The sequence below is a fragment of the Pinus tabuliformis genome, chromosome 5_2, assembly GCF_031772625.1.
Source record: "Pinus tabuliformis cultivar Carrire ecotype Pingquan chromosome 5_2, CPIR1, whole genome shotgun sequence".
NCBI classification, from domain to species: Eukaryota; Viridiplantae; Streptophyta; class Pinopsida; order Pinales; family Pinaceae; genus Pinus; species Pinus tabuliformis.
The window spans coordinates 777,297,798-777,304,393 of NC_142306.1; the positions used below are offsets into that span (position 1 = coordinate 777,297,798).

Here is a 6,596-nt window from a genome sequence, read left to right on the forward strand (position 1 = left end):
ATATAGTTTTTTTATATTTTTCTAATGTATTGTGGATATCGCAAGTATTGAGGTGTTTTCTGTAGCATAAGGGTGCTTATGAAACTTCAGCATAACTGTTGCAGTTTTGACAATATGAATTGTTCTGTTCAGTTTGAAAGATGGATACTAACTCCAGATTTTGAATTAATACAATTATTAACCATTCCACCCAAGTTACTCCCACACCAACCCATTATGAATTCACCAATTAAAAAATAATAAATAAATATATTCGCACACAATATGACAAGATATTATCGAAAGTCTGAATTCCCTGACTTTCACGTAGTACATTTAAAAACGCACTCCTGGCGGCTAATACAGTCAAATAGCTTTTGTCATCCAGTGAAGGTATACAGATTCGACTTGACCATGGGTTTCGCGTTAGCGTGGGCTCACCTGAACTCTCGACCGCAACGTGGCCGCATCTTGAATAAGAGGTCGTCTGACGTCATCAGTCAGGGTCGTCTGATGTCATCAGGAAAGAAAGTCACCGAGTGGCTCTTGAGAGAGGTTCGGTTGTCATATTCGCCCCCTTCATTTCTTGGCGTGGAAGAAACAAGCCATAGCCGTGATCATTCCTTAAAACTGGTAGAGCGTTATCAGTCTGAGATCACAAGAACAATATTCGGTGAGGAGATTTTGATTGGGATGTGGTTTCGAATTAATTAATGTGATTCATCATCGAGTCGAAATGATGAAAATTCCAAGTATGGTTTCCAACCTGAAGAATCCCGCAGGGACTAAAGATTCTGTTTGCATACTTACATTTCACAGCCTCATTCTGATCGCCTTGGCCTCCCTTCTCCTACCACTTTTTCCTGCACAGGGTCATCAACCTACCAGTTTCGTGTTCGACGGGTTCAATGGATCTAACTTGATTTTGGAGACGGTGGCTTCAATCATTCGTTCCAAATCCGTACTGTGCATCACAAATCACTCCAATTTCATTCTAGGCCGTGCGCTGTATTCAATTCCCGTGCAGATGAAAAGCAACGGGACGCTTTCCTCCTTCAGCACTACCTTCGTATTCAGCATGGTGCCTCCCCCCTCGGACGCAGGTGGGCACGGAATAGCCTTCATTCTCACGCCCTATACTTCTCCCCAGGGCGCTCTGTCGGCAGAGTATCTGGGCCTGCTCAACTTTACCAGTAACGGGCAGCCATACAATCATTTGTTCGCAGTGGAGTTTGATACGAGCAAGAATGTAGAATTCGATGACCCCGACGACAACCACGTGGGCGTGGACATCAATAGCCTCGTTTCTGCGAAGACCGAGACCGCCGGGTATTGGAATGGGGAGGATTTCCATGGATTCAGTCTCAAGAGCGGACGGAACATACAGGCCTGGATCGATTATGATCATATCCAGAGCCAGATCAACGTCACTATCACGGAGGCCGGGTTGCCTAGACCGGAGAGGCCGCTGATATCTCTGAAAATCGATCTGGACAGCGTTCTACAAGAAGAGATGTTCGTCGGTTTTGCGGCGGCTACAGGAAATTTTGTCGAAGACCATTACATTATGGCGTGGAGCTTCACCACCGATGGTACGGCAGCGGCCCTCGATATCTCGCATCTCCCTTCGTTTGCTAACACGGATTCCAAATCCCCAAGCCTGGGATTCATAGCTGGCGTTACGGTGGCGGCTCTGGTTCTCTTATGTATGGTTCTTGTGGCTGTGATTTTTAATAGGGCCAAGAATAGAGAAACGATCGAAGAGTGGGAGAAGGAGTTCTGGCCTCATAGATTTGCTTACAAGGATCTGAGGATCGCCACGAATAGGTTCCGGGACGAAAATATTTTGGGGCACGGGGGTTTTGGCAAGGTTTACATGGGGGTTCTTCCAGGGACCGGTCAGGAAGTCGCAGTGAAATGTATAACGAAGGAGTTCACGGAGGGAATGAAGGGTTTCGTGGCCGAGATCTCGAGCATGGGTCGCCTGCAACACCGGAACCTGGTTCAGCTCCGTGGATGGTGCAGGAGGCAAAAGCAGCTATTCATCGTTTACGACTACATGCCGAACCGCAGTCTGGATAAATTCATTTTCGGGAACCCGACCACAGTCCTGCCGTGGGCTCAGCGACACGCGATTCTGAAGGGCGTGGCGGCGGGGTTGCTGTATCTGCACGAGGAGTGGGAGAAGATGGTCATCCACAGAGACATCAAGTCGAGCAACGTGCTGCTTGATTCGGAGCTCAATGGACGGCTCGGAGACTTTGGGCTCGCCCGGCTGTATGATCACGGGGAGAATCCTGAAACGACTCGTGTGGTCGGAACCCTGGGGTACATAGCCCCGGAGCTCATACACACCGGCAAGGCCACGCCTAGCTCGGACGTGTTCAGCTTTGGGGCTCTGCTGTTGGAAGTGGCGTGCGGGAGGAAACCTATAGATCAGTCCAAGGACGCGGAGGAGATGATATTGGTGGAGTGGACATGGGAACTGTACACCCAGGGGAGACTGCTGGATGCGGTGGATCCGAAGTTGGGTAAGGGATACGATGTGGAGGAGATGGTGAGGGTGCTTAAATTGGGGTTGTTGTGTTCCCATCCAGATCCGGAAAGCAGGCTGAGCATGCGCCATGTTTGCCAAATACTGGAAGGCGAAGCTCCTCTTCCTAACGTGATCACCATTACGGCTGTATCTCCCAGAGGCTTTTTCAGATATACAGCTAATGAATTTAGGGAGGGAATGTTGAGCCGAAGCCAGTCGGAAAGAAGGTTCCCGACTCGTAACTTTTCACCATTGTAGCGCATTTTAATCCAGGACGTACTGTCTCTATTTTAATGGCCGAAAGGATCATATTTTTGTTTGTTTGTGAGATGAGAAAGTATACTATGTTTGTCAAAGGCTATATATGTTACCAAGTTAGGAATGAATCACCCAATAAATTTGACAGTTTAACAACTCTGACATTTTTTTAATTTATTTTAACAAAGGATCTGGATGGTTTTGAAAAAGATTTAGCTGTATTTGTCTGGAAAATCACCTCGTGACAGGCAATTTGAGTCAAATTCCATCCTTGTATGTTACTTCATTCAAATATCATCTATATTGAAATGTATGGCCGAAGGGATCAGAATTTTTTTGTTTGTGAGATGAGAAAGTATTTTATGTTTGTCCAAGTGTATTAATTCATTCAAATGTCATCTATATTGAGATGTGTAAAGTTGTATGAGGAAATATATTTGTGAATTTGTATGAGAAAAAAAAAAAAATATATATATATATATATATATATTCTTAGTTATTGAGTTTATTAAAATTATATTAATATTAATATTGTAAATCATACATAAAATTATTTAATAAAAAAATTATAAATAATTTAATTCAACTAAATATATTAATAAGTATTATAGTTTTTTAATTTTTTCACAAATATTTAACAAAATTAAAAATAATTTAACTTAACTAAATACACTAGTAAGCATTACAATTTTTTAACTTTTACACAAATATTTGTGAACTGATATAGATATAGATATTCAAATTTTTAGGTTAAAATGAAAAGTGTAAAGGGATTTGCATTTTGATATTTTTGAACATTTTTATATTATTTTTATAATGGTTTGTTTTTTCCATTTTATTATTCAACTTATCAGTGTTATTTTGTGTTTTTGTTGACTAATTTCAACTTATCAGTGTTATTTTGTGTTTTTGTTGACTAATTTTTAAGGGATTTTACATGTAATTAAGAAAGATTTAGTTAGGATATTGATTAGTTGTTTCTAGTATTTACGGAAACATAATTATTTCCCTGGTGACTTGTACTTGACTTGGCAGAGTTGACAGCGCACAGTTCCATGTCGTTTTGGAAACCACCCTCGACACCACACGATGTTTTTTTGAAACTCGAAAAGTGCCCCCGCAATAGATTTGAGCCATGGATTAAAGTGATGAGCAGTTTTGTCAAACCACCTCCTGGGACCGCCTCACTCGTTAAGGTTCAGCAAGCAATGTGAGGCCGGGCACCTTTGGATACATCGAGAACTGCTCCAAACGGTTGATCTTGTTCGACCGTTACGCGTACATGGGACCACTTTTTTTTAATATATTTTTCGAGTTATGTGTCATCGCGTTGTTGATCTGTATATACCGCCTGTCTGTCGTTGATTTGTTATGCCGACTTTGATGAACCGTTAATTTTGGCTTATTGATGGACTAAATAAAATCGAATAGACATTCAGCACTGGTTAAAAAAATTGTTGGACGAGAGATAACATGTGATGAGGTATCACTCCACTTCAACTTAAAGGAAAGTTTTTTGTTTACTATCCTAAGGAGTTTTGTAAAGTCACGTTTTCTTTTTACTGCAAAATTTTCTTTGGGAAAATGAATTTGTTGGTTTTCCTAGTTTTGGTGTTGTCTTTCTGAGAAAGGAAAATTATTAGGAGTGGACTAGAAAAAGTTAAAAATATATTTATGTTCAACAATTCGTGGGAGGGAATTTGTGAAGGAAAAAGAAATAATGCACCAAATAGCGTGAAGAGGAAAAACAACTAGCTATTTGTCAAACTAATGATAAAAAATGTTAATGCGTTGATTTCTACTTTCGTAACAAAAGAGTTAAGCATAGATATTATTCAAATTAAGACAACATATGAAGCCTTTGCAAACTTGAAAGAGCTTTATAATTCGCATTCATAATTGGAGATAATAAAGTTATTATTGAAGTTGTTTAATTTGCAGGTGAAAAATAATGATCGATTAGAACTACTTGGAATTTCTCCAAACTAGTGCTAAGTGAAAAGATTTAGATTTTGACAAATTAGTAGGAAAAATTATAGAAAGAAAGAAATATTTTGGTAAGAAAGAACCCCTACCCAATTCTAATGCTGAAAATTTGTGTCTTGCTCAAAAAGATAAAAAAACTCAAGAAGAATCAGCGAAAAATAATAAAGGAGAGGTCCAGGGAGAAGGAATTATAAAGGAAAGGGAGTAAAAAATAATCAGGGAGATAGACAGCATAATGATAAAAAAACAAAGAAATTTCACTGATAAAACAACTATCAAATTCTTTAATGTGGTAAACTTGTACATATTGCTGCCATTTGTACAATTCCCTGTGAGAAAATCACTGAAAGAAAAGATCAAATGGATGAAAAGAAAGATCAACCACCTCCAATAAATGGCAGTCTTATGAAAATGCACATTATGTTGTTTCCCATTGTGATTTTGACATGGATGATTTCTTTAGTACCTCTTTTTCTTCATGGTATTATCACATTTTAGTTTGTGTTTGAAATTCTTCATGGTATTATCACATTTTAGTTTGAGTTTGAAAGTTTCTCTGTAACCGATGACAATTTCAGTGTCAGCGAAAATAATTTGTAATAAACAAGAGAAAGTTGCTAATGTGACTATCAGTACTTATTAGCTTAAGAAATATGATTAACAGGAATGCGCTGATAACAAGAGTGTTAGCATTATCAGATATTAGTTGATAGCGGGAATATCAATGCCAAAAGTAAAATTTCAATTTCATTTTTTAAAACTACACTGACAAATTCCACATCAGTGATACGGTAATCATTGTTCAGTCACACCACAAATTATCTGGAGGTGAAAGGTACGTATTGAAAGTGAAATTTCCACCACCCAAGAGCTATGGTGTGATTTTGTAATTATCGAAGGGTCAAAATAATCATTTCACATGTCAATCAGATAGTATATTTGAAAAATATCATTATTTTTACCACACATTATTGTCACCATTGTCATTTGCAAAGTTGTGTTAGTTTAAGCGCTAGAAGGTTGTTTGTTTCAAATTTTTCGGCCTAGATACAACACTTGATCCTGATCTTTGGTTTGTGTAATCACCAAATCTTAGGGATAATGGGGAAAAGTGACAAACTTAATAGAAACGAGCCCAAAGGTCCAGACCTTTTAGATATTTATTCATATATTCAACAACAATTCCAGCATGCTGGGTGGTAGGATTTTTTCCACTGATTACCATGATGTTGTGGCTCGAGCATTTTCCAAGGGGTTTGACAGACAACATGTGGAGGTAGGAGGAATTTCGTTCCTGATCACAGAGGAATTAATCACAAAAATTACTCCCAGGGGTTTGACGGACAACGTGTGGAGGTAGGAGGACTTTCATTCCTGATCACAGAGGAATTAATCGCAAAAATTACAGCCCTACCTATAGATGGGGAAAAGGTCTTTAGAAGCCATGTTCTAGCTGGGATTGATGTCCCATTTTTCTTGAAGACTGAGTTCAAGGACATAAATTGGAAGGCAAGGATGCATATATCTCGGCTAGAGGATAAATGACATGGGCTACTAAGCATCACCCATTTTTGCGTTTTAACCATGTAAATTTTTACCATTTTCATTTCAATTTTATTTATTAGAGAGTCTTAAGCACATGGTTGCTCGTTTCGGGGCAGGGAAGACCCATCTCCTCATTTTGTTTATCACAAGGCCTTAATTAAGTTGTTAATTGAGAATTAGTTAGCCAAAGTTGGTAGAACTTTGAGCCATTTCCTGTTATGGGGAGGGTTTCTGGTCATAGTAGTCTAATTGTTTTTGGGAGCATTGAATCCATTTATGCATTGAAAAACTC

General features: G+C 39.1%; 1 pseudogene; it reads left to right on the top strand.

Annotated features, from left to right (window-relative positions):
* The first annotated feature begins 311 nt into the window (after positions 1-311).
* On the top strand, positions 312-3,081 carry LOC149161585 (L-type lectin-domain containing receptor kinase IV.2 pseudogene; annotated as a pseudogene).
* Positions 3,082-6,596: the final 3,515 nt, after the last annotated feature.